This window comes from Macaca mulatta, chromosome 6 (genome assembly GCF_049350105.2).
Source record: "Macaca mulatta isolate MMU2019108-1 chromosome 6, T2T-MMU8v2.0, whole genome shotgun sequence".
NCBI classification, from domain to species: domain Eukaryota; kingdom Metazoa; phylum Chordata; class Mammalia; order Primates; family Cercopithecidae; genus Macaca; species Macaca mulatta.
In genome coordinates, this window is record NC_133411.1 from 151,564,049 (window position 1) to 151,577,230 (window position 13,182).

Below are 13,182 nucleotides of genomic sequence, written 5' to 3' on the forward strand. Positions count from 1 at the left end.
AATGTGGTGGTTCCGTGGTTTTGCTTATTTTGTGCTCAGTGCCTCTGACAATCAGACATATAACTATCACATTTTAACTGTACCAGCATGAAAGAAGCAGAGCATTATTGAATCAACAGGGTTCAAAATGCCCCCAATATATACATTTTTGTTTTCTCTCTCTCCAGGCAGAACATAAGCCCTGGCGTCTTGTCCTTGATTCTTGAGAATGACATTCAATATTTGCTTTAAAATTTCCCCTTCATTCATCCTGTTTACACAAACGATACAGTTATATGAAACACACACCAGACACATTGCATTTTCTTTCTAATCTCATTTGACCTTGTTCAGGCACAACAAATCTTATTCAGCTGACGGGGGAAATTGGATGCTGCATGCCACTCTCTCCCTCCAGCAACACATTTCCTCTGTTTATGCCCAATCAGGCAGTTAAATGAAGGGCGCCCTGGTCTCACGGTGAAGCAAGCACCACGATGACAGAGGGCAGTGGGAAATGCAGCAGACATTCATGGGAAATTGTATTCGTTGCTCAAGGAGACTGGCCAGCCACAAACATCACCAGAGCTGCAGGACCGAAGCTGGGTCCAATGGCCCTCAAGAAGGAAGGTACCTCACTCTGATCCCACTGAAATCCAATCACAGGCGCTTGCGCCCCGCTGGTTAGCCTGACTCTTCAGCAACCTCAGGGGAGGATGCTTGGGAAGCGTCCTACCCATGCGAGCTGGGTTTCCTCTCCTCTGATATTGATTGCCTGTTGCCTATTCTACTGTGTTTTCCTCGATCCTGGCTTTTTAATTTTAAAATATTTTACCTTTACAAAAAACGAACACTCTGTGCACATGATAACACTGCACCCAAAGGTATAAAATGACCCTCACTAGCCCTCTTTTCTCCAAAGATAACCACTATTCACTTTGAATGTATGGATCCTTTCAGGAAAAAAAAACTGTCTTTGTACCCTGAATATGTGTATGCTAAAAACACACATTACTATGCACAATGTCCTGTGTAATTGTTTGTTTGTTTTTCACTTAATAATAGATATTTGCACATTGGTCTAGTTCATCCAAGCACCAAATTTCTTGCCTGATTTATTGAGGTATCTTCCTAATTGGCCTCCCTGCTCTACCCTAACCCTCTACAGTTCATTTCAGAAGGATCCTGCTAAAAGGTAAATCAGATCATGTCCCTATTTGTTCAGAACTGTCCAGGGCTTTTCCCTTGCACTAGGAACAAAAGCTAAGCTCACTACCACCACCTGCCTCTGCAAGTTCACCCCCAACATACTCATTGCTCACTGTGCTCCAGTCACCTGCTCCTCCTATGGGCCAGGCTTGGTCCTAGCTCAGGGTCTTCGTACTTCCCATTCCCTCTGCCCAGAATTATGCATTTATTTTCTGTCTCTAGGTTATTTGCCTGGCTTACTCTTTCCTGTTATTCTTGTCTCAGCTCAGGCCACCTGTACCCTGACCACCTGTTCTAAATCAGCCCCTTATCACTGTCTTTCACATCTCCCACTTTCTTTTTCCTCATAATTCTTACTACTTTCTCAAAATTATTGTATTCATAAAATGTTTACTTAGGCCAGGCGCGGTGGCTCATGCCTGTAATCCCAGCACTTTGGGAGGCCGACGCGGGTGGATCACCTGACGTCAGGAGTTCGAGACCAGCCTAGCCAACACGGTGAAAGCCTGTCTCTACTAAAAATTACAAAAATTAACCGGGCATGGTGGCTGGCATCTGTAACCCTAGCTACTCAGGAGGCCGAGGCAGGAGAATTGCTTGAACCCGGGAGGCGGAGGTTGCAGTGAGCCCGGATAGTGCCACTGCACTCCAACCTGTGCGATAGAGTGAGACTCTGTCTCAAATAAATAAAATAAAAAATAAAATAAAGTAAAAATAAATAAAATATTTACTTACTTGTCCTCTGTCTCCCCTTGCACATACACTGGAATACAAATTCCATAAGGAGAGCAGGGGCTTTGTCTTCTCACTGTTATATACTCAGTACCGAGACCAGTGGTCCTCAAGCTCGAGTGTGCACTGGAATCACCTGGCGGATTTGTTAAAATACAGATGCTGGGCCCCAACCTCAGAGTTTCTAATTCAGTAGATCTGGGGTGGGCCTACCGAAATAGAGTTTATATTTCTAACAAGTTTCTAGCTGCTGCTGCTGCTGCTGGTCCAGGAACTGCATTTTGAGAGCTACCAGTCTAGACGATACCTGGCATACAGTGGGTGTTGCATATATATTTATTACGTGAATGCACGAGCCTGCACATAGGCTCTGCCACCATTTTTGTCATGGCAGTTTTGTTTTCGGTTCATCATTTATTTATATTTATGGGACTACAGGCTGTGAACCTTTTGCCTCCTCAAAGTCGTCGTGACAGGAAGGCCCCAAGTTTTGCCAGGTAAAATGGTGCACCATCTCCATTGGTTTGTCAGTTGATGATTAAAAACCTAAACCTTAGGCCAGGTGCAGTGGCTCACGCTGTAATCCCAGCACTTTGGGAGGCCGAAGCAGGCAGATTGCTTGAGTCCAGGAGTTCAAGACCAGCCTGGGCAACATGGTGAAACCCCATCTTTACAAAAAAACCCACAAAAATTAGCTGGGTGTGGTGACGTGTGCCTGTGGTCACAGCTACATGGAAGGCTGAGGTGGGAGGATCGCTTGAGCCCAGGAGGCGGAGGTTGCAGTGAGCTAAGGTCACACTACTGCACTCCAGCCTGGATGACAGAGAGAGAACCTGTCTCAAAAAGAACAACAGCGGCAACAATAAACTAAAGCTTTATAGACCCAAGAGGAACCAGTGAGAGACTTTTCATTCTCTGCCTCAGCAGAACATCAAACCAAAAGATGGTGCAACTCTCACTTGACATGTGACAGAGAACAGAGTGAGCTCTCAGGCCTCCCCTGTAATGATTTAACAGCTATCCTGTTGGTTTAGATTGGGTCTTGGTATATTGCAGTGTATGCAACATAACCCCAAGCAGGTTATGAAATATAGAGAGCCCACTGGTTTTCCTGAGTCACAAAACCTCTTGAAAATCTTGACCAGATCTATAGCCGTATTCCCTAGGACACACACACACACACACACACACACACACACACACACACACACACAGTTTTACATTTAATTTCAGGAAGTTACAAGACGCCCCAAGCACATTTTAACCCCAAGTTAAGAACTTCTGGTATAATAATTATCTGGCTATTTGGCAAAAACAAACAAACTAACAAACCCAATCTGGATCCCCAGTTTCTTATTTAAATTCCTGATGAATCAGAGGTTTAAGTGTAAAGAGACAAGCCTTAGAGGAAAACATTAGTTAATAAGATTTATAATCTTAGAATGGGAAACACTTTTTGAAGCATGATTTAAAACCCAGAAGTGAAAATAAGGTAGTGAGATTGATTCCAAAAGATCTAAAATGTCTGTCCAGGAAAGAGGAAAAAAACTCTCCTGGTTTAGACTCTGAGGAGAAATTAATTGATCCTATCTTTTCCATCTATCTTCTTCCCAGTGGAATTGTGTGAGTGACCTATGGCCAGGCTCTATGGAACAAGACAAGCTTATCAGAGCTTACAGGGTGAGATCATATCCTTTGGCAAAGCCCTGTCACTGGGTTAATTATTTCAATAGTAGTGGTTTGGGTTTTTTAAATTATTTATTTATATTTTTTATTTTGTGAGACAGAGTCTTGCTCTGTCACCCAGGCTGGAGTGCCGTGGCGTGATCTTGGCTCACTGCAACCTCCACCTCCCAGGTTCAAGTGATTCTCCTGCCTCAGCCTCCCAAGTAGCTGGGATTACAGGTGTGTGCCACCACTCCCGGCTAATTTTTGTATTTTTAGTAGAGACAGGGTTTCACTACATTGGCCAGGCTGGTTTGGGGTTTTAAATGACTTTATTGAGATATACTTCACATACTCTGAAGTTCACCCATTTAAAGTGTACAATTAAGTGGTTTTGGTATATTCACAAAGTTGTGCAGCCATCACAACTATAATTTTAGAATATTTTTGTCACCCCCCCAAAGAAACCCCATACCCATTAGCAGTTCATTCCCCATTCCTCCCTCCTGCCAGGCCTAAGCAACCATTCCTCTACTTTCTGTCTCTATAGATTTTCCCATTCTGGCCGTTTCATATCAATGGAATCATAAAACATGAGCCTTTTTCCTTTAGTGTGATGTCCTCAAGGTTCTTCTGTATTGGAGCACATATCAAAATTTCTTTCCTTTTTTTTTTTTGTTTCTTGAGATGGAATCTTGCTCTGTCACCCAGGCTGGAGTGCAGTGGCATGATCTCGGCTCACTGCAAGCTCCGCCTCCCGGGTTCACGCCATTCTCCTGCCTCAGCTTCCCGAGTAGCTGGGACTACAGGCGCCTGCCACCACGCCCGGCTAATTTTTTGTATTTTTAGCAGAGACGGGGTTTTACCGTGTTAGCCAGGATGGTCTCGATCTCCTGACCTTGTGATCTGCCCACCTCGGCCTCCCAAAGTGCTGGGATTACAGGCATGAGCCACCATGCCCAGCCCAATTTCTTTCCTTTTTATTGCTGAGTAATATTTCATTGCATGGACACACCACATTTTATTTCTCCATTCATCAGCTGATGAACATTTGGGGTGTTTCTTCTGTTTGGCTATTATTATAATGTTGTTATTCACGGGCGAGTTTTTGTGTGAACATGTGTTCATTTCTCTTGGGTCTAGCAGTGTTTTTTTTTTTTTTTCTCTTAAAGATTTACCCAAAGAATTTATATCTATCTATCTGTCTGTCTGTCTGTCTGTCTGTCTATCTATCTATCTATCTATCTATCTATCTATCTATCTCTGTCTGTCTGTCTGTCTGTCTGTCGGTCTATCTGCCTTTCTGTCTGTATATATGTATTCCTCCCACCCTGCCCACCATCATAACCTCATGGAGAACCAAGCAGATATGGGTTCTAAAGACCTCAGAGCTCTTACAATCCTGGCCTGGAACCTTCTGTGTAAGGGTCACAACTCACTCTCACTATGCCTCAGTTGTGCCATCAGTGGAAGGAAGGTGCGAACACCAGCTCTTTCACACTGCCCCAGGATATGGTAAAGATAAAGGAAATGACGTAAATCAATAGGATCTGCTCTTTCCAAGATACGAAGCTATATGAATAGGCCGGTGTGCATCAAAGAAACAAGATACACCTCAACCAAAAGTTTTGCCAGCACAAAGATGACTGCATCAGCCAAGAGTCCAGTGGCTTGATATGGGGGCATAGATGGTACAAGCCACTATATTCTCAAGATTTTGGTTTTCTTTGAGATCAGAATGCGGTTGCCTTCCAAATCCTGCCAGCCACCCTCTGAGGGAGGGCCCCAGCTTGGTCACCCTGGTGGGGGGTAGGAGAAAGGGCAGGGCCATACTGCACTGACTGGCAGCCCAAGGGGCAAGCTTAAATTCTAAAGCCTACCCTCTAGCCAACGTTTCCCACAAAGACCACCCTACCCCCATTTAATTAAAAAACACCCTACTCTCTGCAGAGTCCCAGAGGCACCTCTTTTTGTGAAATCCCTGACATTCCTGTAGGCTCTGGGGCAGGGAGTGACCCCTCACCCCTGGGTAGAATCTAATAAGAACTTCCCAGTAGAGGTACTGGGCACCCAGGTGGCAGAAGAGGGGTCTAAAATATATGTACTTCTTCCTGCTCTCTGACCAATCACCTGTACCCTTTGCTCTTTAAACTCAGGCAGCAGGAAATTCTACTGATAGATTTGTAAATGATTAGCGGAATAGAAAATGAGAAGGTGGCATCCTGCGTTATAATCCCCACATCACCACTTACATGTGTAATTTAGGACAAGTAACTCATTTCTTTGAGGCTCGGTTTACCCATCTGTTAAATGGGATAATAGCAGTACTTGCCTCGTAGGGTCATTGTGAGGATTACCTGAGATGATGCCTGTAGGAACTCCAGCATACCATCTGTGTTTCCTATGGTTATTATATTACTTCTAAAGTCAGAATTAAGGACCTCAAGGCTAGGCATGGTGGCTTATGCCTGTAATCCCAGCACTTTGGGAAGCCGAGGTGGGGGTGGATCACCTGAGGTCAGGAGTTCGAGACCAGCCTGGCCAATATGGCAAAATCCTGTCTCTACTAAAAATACAAAAATTAGCTAGGTGTGGTGGTGGGTGCCTGTAATCCCAGCTACTTAGGAGGCTGAGGCAGGAGAATCATTTGAACCTGGGAGGCAGAGGTTGCATTGAGCCAAGATCTCACCATTGTACTCCAAGCTGGGTGACTGAGCAAGACTCTGTCTCAAAAAAAAAAAAAAGAAAGAAAAAGAGAATTAAGGACCCCAAGTAATCCATCCATTCTCCCTAATCTATTTAGGAAGACTCATTTTCTGTTGGCCAATTAATTGGATGCACTTAAGCACCTAGTATGTATTAGCTACCACATACTAGCGGGCTCGGGAATGAAACTTAATTTTCCTCCAAGAATGGAGAATTCAAGCTGTGAGAGAAACTAAGATACGTGAAGTTCTTAAGGAACATGTAAACAGTAAACTGCAATCCTGACAGTCAATGCCGTTCTAATTCAGAGAATGGGGACAGCAGGACAGTCTGGAAGGGCCAGATAAGGCCTCAGAGGGGAGGCAGCACCAAGGCGGGCCCTCACAAGGCAAGATGAGTTCACAGCAGAAGAGGAGAGGGAGACAGAACTGGGGGCAAGGGTGGGTGAGAGGGAAGGGAGACCCATGTGAGCATGGGCAATTTGGGAGCCCAGGTGGGTCTGGACCTGGTGCATGGTCTGGGGGCTAAGCCACAGACCACCCTTCTTGTATCTTTCGTACTCTCAGGGATCTCTAGGAGTAACATGCCATGGAGTCTTTTAGTCACTTGTTCCACTAATAATTATCCTTCCTATGAGAACTTTTGTCACTAATACATTTTTATGGCATGTAAGAGGGAGGAGCTGCTATCAGATAAGCTTTGAGTCTATCTAGACCATTGCAAAAAAAGCGACATAGAGTGGCAACCATTGACTTCAGCCACCCTGCATCTAGCCCCCTTTGTCCTGCGACGAGAACTCTGATCATTTCTGGGGAAACACCCCTTCATTGCTTTCAGTCCATGAAGTTTTGGGGATGCGAATGACTCCACACCCACGGCAAGGATGGGCACAATACCCACATTGGTTCTATGAGATTGAGCCTGAGATTCTAGCTAGAACTAGAAAGGGAAGCACCTGTTCTTGTATGGCGCTGTGCTAGTAGGATGTCAGCTGGGAGCTGCTGCAGCCCTCTGGCCATTGCAATGGGCAGGTCTTCCTGGAAACATAAGGACACAGGGGAGGCAAAGCCAAGAAATGGAAAGACAGATTCACGATGCCATCATCTAGGCCCCTGGATCTTACTATACCAAAACCTTGCTTTTTCAGGCACATGAGTTAAAAAAAAAAAAATCCTCTTTTTGCCTAAGTCTCTTCAAACTGGGTTTCAGTCCATGGTTACTAAATGAATTCTGACTTATTCAAGCAATTACTTTGTTCCTACCAGAATTTTGTTGGTTGCTTCTTAGCATGGGTATTTGTAGTCCATAGCCCAGGGGCAGATTGCCTCCAGGATAACAGTTTGTGTGTGGAAGTGATAGTGGCATCTATCCATATCCCTAAATGGATATAGGTACATGTGATATGCGGAGGCATTAGAGGGGAGACCGAGGCTGCAAAATCTGTTTCTCCTCTTTGTCTCTGAAGTCTGCGTACAGAGCAATTTCCCCCAAACCCCTGATTTTATTCCTCTTGTTTTCAACCAGAGAAAGGAGTTCCTGGATCTGTTAAGTATATTTTACAGGGCTCTAAGAAATCAGGAAGAGATGGGAAAGGGAGGTGTTGGGGAAAAAGAGGCTCTGCATGTCCCATTTTTGTTTTTTTCCTTTTTGCCAACAACAAAGAATCAGCTGGCATCCTTTTATTTTCTATTTCATGCAGTGCTTTTTAAAATGAAGCATTAAGTCTACTGTAATGGGATTTGTCTAATGATTTCCTGGTAAACGTCTTCTTGGATCTCAGCAAAGATAATTCACTTAGTAGGAACCACTTCCTGCTTCCCCACTGAGAACTAGACCTACCCCGTTCTTGCTGGGAGTAAATTGACTTTGAATGAGAGAAGGCAGTACAGGAATATTTCACTCTAGCATTCATCACATAGACTCAAGCTTGCCACAGACCCAGATCAGGGAGGAGAAAAGGAAGGGGTGGGTGAGGGAGAACGTTCATGCTGAGCACAAGCATGAAGTCAAGCAGAAAGTCTGTAGCAATCTGAGCCCTTTGCAGAAACAGATGCACTCACCTCTTTGCCTTGGCTCTGGGGTGCTTTCTTTCTGGGGCAGTGACAGCTTCTGCAATGTCCACACTGTTCTACCAGGACGGCTGCAGGCAGGCTGCTGCAGGAGGAAGGGAGTTCCCATTCACCATCAGAAGGGAGTGTCCTCCCAGAAAAGGAGGCGATGCCCTGATTCCCCTGGAGTGAAGGCTGTTGGATCCACTTGTCCTCTCTCTCCCGCTCCCTTTCTGGTATGAATGGAGCTCAGAGGAACCCCATGAGAAGAGCTGAGTGAAACCACACACCATACCCACCCTGCTAGTAGGTTGGCCTCCCAGCCTTGGGGATCCTAGAGAGGAAGGTAGCGGAGTGGGTCATGAGGCACTTGGGTCCCTACAAGTGCAGCTGACACTGGTATGCCCACAGAAAGGCCAAGGACAAGCACTGTGTATTTATTTCTCCCCCTCTCATGTGATCTTATTTTTGGACTGGACACAAAAGCTATTTGGGGGCTGGACAGCTGCCAGGTGAAAGGACAATGATCTCATCCAAGTTCTCTCCATTCCTCTCTGTGCACTAGTCCCTGTTACCTTTCCCAATATGAGGCAGAAGGGAGTGGGTTTTGCTCCGAGCCTTACTTTCAGTACATCCAAGCAATGTGTCCAACTTAACATTTTTCTTCAATTGTGCTACCCTTTGAGGTTTCTCAGAGGATCAGTGTAATGAAGGAAGTCCTTACTTTTATGTCTGATGCAGGTGTTTCTGAGTCTGGTGTTCGTGTTGTACAATCATCATACACACTATTTTAGATGCAAAGATCTTCTAATCAACACCAGGATGGGAGCCCCCACCCTGGAAGGCAGGTGTGGGCAACGCCACAGAGCTAGGCTCTCAATGTGTTGATTCTGCCTTCTGCCCTGGCTGTTTCTGCCTCTGGCTCCTAGGCTTGTAAAACTTGCGACATTCAAACAGCTCAGTTTTTCGCCTCTGATCCTTCCTCTTCAGACGTGAATGGAAAGTTTTGAAAATGTCATGCCTGGCAAGATGCCAATTCAATATCATCCTCTTCACCATTATCACTGTTATTTGCTAGGATCTTTCTTGCTGAATGTCCTTAATTTGCAGAGTACTTCTGCATTCTCGCATTTAATCCTTACAACACCCCTGCCAGGTGGGTAAGATCGCTCCTATTTGATATCCAGGGAAGCTGAGGTTTGGAAAGGCTCCTCACCTAACCTTTGGAGAGGGTAGAGTGGGATGGGAACTCCCCACTGTCTGAGCTCTTGGCCACTGTGCCCTACTGTCTCCTGAAGATGTGAATTGTTAACATTTCACTGTTGTTTTCACTTCACAGGAGGGAAAACAAAACCCTTGGGCTTGATTCAGACCCACAACTTCAATCCTTGATTTCTGTCCCAAATCCAGTTATTGAAGGGGTGAGAAAATGAGGTTTTCATCTGTTTACAGTCCCAGGCCCTGATTCTAGGTACAGGACGGAGTCTCTGGCCACCATGCTCGTTGGAGCCATTTTCCTGTGAATAATTCACCACGCAAACACACACACCAGAGAGGACTGGGCTGGGTGGCCCAGGCTGGGTTCCCACCGTATCCAAGCTGGACTGCACTTTCCACTACCCTGAGAAAGAGACAGAGAGATTGAGCCAACAGCTTGTCCAACACTGCCCTCTGCAGGTCACTAGGTTGCATTACCCCAGATGGAGGTCTTCAAGGCTTTCCAAAGAGGCGGGCCACACCAAGGATTATTTTTAGAGAATCAGTTTCCAGGTTCTCCATTTCTGCAGCTACTCTTTCCTAAACCTGGTTTGCCTGAGCACGTGTGTGTGTTCATAATCCTTCCCCAACTGTATGAAAGGAAACCATACCTGTCACTTTTCACAAATCTTACTAAGGTGACATTGCCCCAAGTATAAAAATCTCAAAGTCCCCAAACTAGGAACTTCCTTTAATACTTTAATTCAGCCTCTTTTAATGATTAATTAGGTATTTTTTAATTTAACCACTTTGCTTTTCCTCCCTTGAATATTGAGGGACAGAACTGTGGAAGCAAATCAAAGAGAATATTAGAAATAATAACAGATTAAGGCCGGGCGTGGTGGCTCACACCTGTAATCCCAGCACTTTGGGAGGCCGAGGCGGGCGGATCACGAGGTCATGAGATCGAGACCATCCTGGCTAACACGATAAAACCCCATCTCTACTAAAAAAAAATACAAAAAATTAGCTGGGCGTGGTGGCGGGTGCCTGTAGTCCCAGCTACTTGGGAGGCTGAGGCAGGAGAATGGCATGAACCCAGGAGACAGAGCTTGCAATGAGCTGAGATCATGCCACTGCACTCCAGCCTGGGCGACAGAGCAAAACTCAGTCTAAAAAAAAAAAAAAAGAAATAACAGATTAATAGGTACACTTAAAGAATGATGTCACAGTTTAAATTTTTTTTTTTTTTTTTTTTTTTTTTTTAGGCAGAGTCTTGCTCTGTTGCCCAGGCTGGAGTGCAATAGTGCAATCTTGGCTCACTGCAGCCTCTGCCTCCCAGGTTCAAGAGATTCTCCTGCCTCAGCCTCCCGGGTAGCTGGGATTACAGGCACCTGCCACCATGCCCAGCTAATTTTTGTATTTTTAGTAGAGATGGGGTTTCTACTAAATCATGTTGGCCAGGCTGGTCTCAAACTCCTGACCTCAGGTCATCCACCCACCTTGGCCTCCCAAAGTGCTGGGATTACAGGCGTGAGCCACCGCACCCGGCCCACAGTTAATTTTTGAATTCCAACTTTACAATATATTAGAAATTTAGCTCTTGAAACCATATAAACTTAATGATGAAAATTAACATAAATGTTTAAATGTGGGTATTTGTAACATTGTTTTTCAAAATTGTTTTAGAAGGTACAAGAACAATTTGTGAAGTCTGCTGTACCGTTGGGCTGGCTATTGCTGACTGATAATAGGATGCCATCTATCCATCCATTCATCCAGCCATTCCTCAGATACCCATTGAGCACCTACTGTGTGCGAGGCCTTGTTTTAGGCACTAGAAATAAAAATAGTGAGCAAAAAATGGCATGTTCCATGGCAAATTCTTAGTGATGTCCTCCTCTAGGAAGATGAGAGAGGGAAACAGATTATGGATACACTTTTAATAATTAATCCAACAAATGTAAGAATTCAACACTGATAAGCACTAAGTGTTCTGTGCAGGAAACGTGTGAGGGGAAAGAAAAGGCACACACAGTACTTTTGGATCCCATGTAAATAGCAATGCAGATATAATAAGCAAATGATAGAATAAGTAAATTGCAGTGGGAAGGGAAGAAGGATATATATATATATATATATTTATACTCACCAGACTATGGAGGATTCATCACCAGGCCAGGAGGCAATAGCCTGGGCTCCAGAGTCAGCCACTTGTCTGTGCACAGACGAGGAGAGGCCTGTGAAGCTTCGCACAGTCTGGGACCCTAGCTCTTGTGTAACGAGTTGTTTGGCATGAGGCCCAGTCACGAGGGCCCTTCGCAACTGGGCTCAAGCAACACAAAAACGTCAACTTGTTTTTGTGATTGCGTGTTGTTTTTCAATAACTAACGTATAGGAGTAGATGGAAATGGAGATTTCTCCGAAACAGTGCTGGATGAACGCCGCAAGGGACTCACACAACCTGTTCCGGGACTTAGTGACCATTGTTTGTGTCCACGTTCAGTTGAATTCAAATTTAATATTTTTTTTCCTCCACACCAAGGAGGGATATTCGGTAATTAGAGAATGAATAATGGAGATTAACAATGTATAATGAGGATTGACCTAGTTGATGGGGGAGGCATCAGGGAAGATAGCCCTGGAGGAAAGAAATCCAAACCAAAAATAAGGTATCCAAGAATCTCTATGAAAAAACTGTGAAGACCCAGGGAAAAAAGGTCACCATAACATGAGAGGATCAGGGAGAAGTAGGATCAACCTTTTTAGAGTTAGTTGGGGTTTTGTTTGTTTGTTTTGTTTGAGATGGAGTCTTACTCTGTCACCCAGGCTGGAGTGCAGTGGTGCGATCTCGGCTCACTGCAACCTCTGCCTCCTGGGTTCAAGCAATTCTCCTGCCTCAGCCTCCCCGGTAGCTGGGATTACAGGCCTGGCACACAGTAGGTGCTCAATAGACATTTGAGGAATTGGTGGATAAATGGATGGATAGATGACTGGGTTTACAGGTGCCACCATGCCCAGCTCATTTTTTTGTATTTTTAATAGAGACGGGGTTTCTCTATGTTGGTCAGGCTGGCCTCGAACTCCTGACCTCAAATGATCCGCTGGCCTCAGCCTCCTAAAGTGCTGGGATTACAGGCATTAGCCACCGTGCCCAGCCTAGAGTTAGTTGTTTTCATAAAGGGCCTTTGCCCTTAGTCAACTTCAACCCGTATTATAAATCAGTGGTTCTCAATCAGGAGTGTTTTTTCCCCCCCGGGGATATTTAGCAGTTTCTGCAGACATTGTTAGTTGTTGCATCTGGGGTTGTTCTAGTGGCATCTAGTGAGTAGAGGTCAGGGATGTTGGTAAACTTTCTACAATGCTCAGGACAGCTCCCCATAACAAAGAATTATCTGGCCCCAACAGTCCATAGTGCTGAGGTTGAAAAATCCTATTATAAATGGGGGCGGGGCAGGCCTGACAAGCGTCTATAGTGGATGTGGATTCAGTTGTTGATTCATTCACGCATTCAGCAAATACTTACTGAGTGCCCACTATGTTTGAAACACCATTCTGGGCATAGTTGAAGCCCAGCAGTCACCCATTAACCAAAAATTACTACCTCAAATAGCTGGCCTGGTTGTGTTTCTTTGTTACCCAGCTT

General features: G+C 45.0%; 2 protein-coding genes across 33 annotated transcripts in view; one reads left to right on the forward strand and one right to left on the reverse strand.

Moving 5' to 3' along the window:
- The window catches only part of FGF1 (fibroblast growth factor 1), a 110,816-nt gene extending 98,975 nt beyond the window's left edge, over positions 1 to 11,841 (reverse strand). For 7 of the 25 annotated variants that reach the window (XM_078004069.1, XM_028849198.2, XM_078004072.1 and 4 more), the window contains exons 1-2: positions 8,639 to 8,748; positions 8,352 to 8,445 (exon numbers count right to left, since the gene is read on the reverse strand). The gene's annotated coding sequence lies outside the window, so the exon portion shown is untranslated. Of the gene's footprint in view, positions 1 to 1,923; positions 2,057 to 8,351; positions 8,749 to 8,962; positions 9,961 to 11,688 lie in introns of those variants that run through there. The other 18 variants (XM_028849207.2, XM_028849204.2, XM_078004054.1 and 15 more) reach the window with 9 other exon arrangements.
- ARHGAP26 (Rho GTPase activating protein 26) overlaps positions 1 to 13,182 on the forward strand; it is an 840,200-nt gene that overhangs the window by 301,649 nt on the left and 525,369 nt on the right. The gene's annotated exons all lie outside the window — the stretch shown is intronic.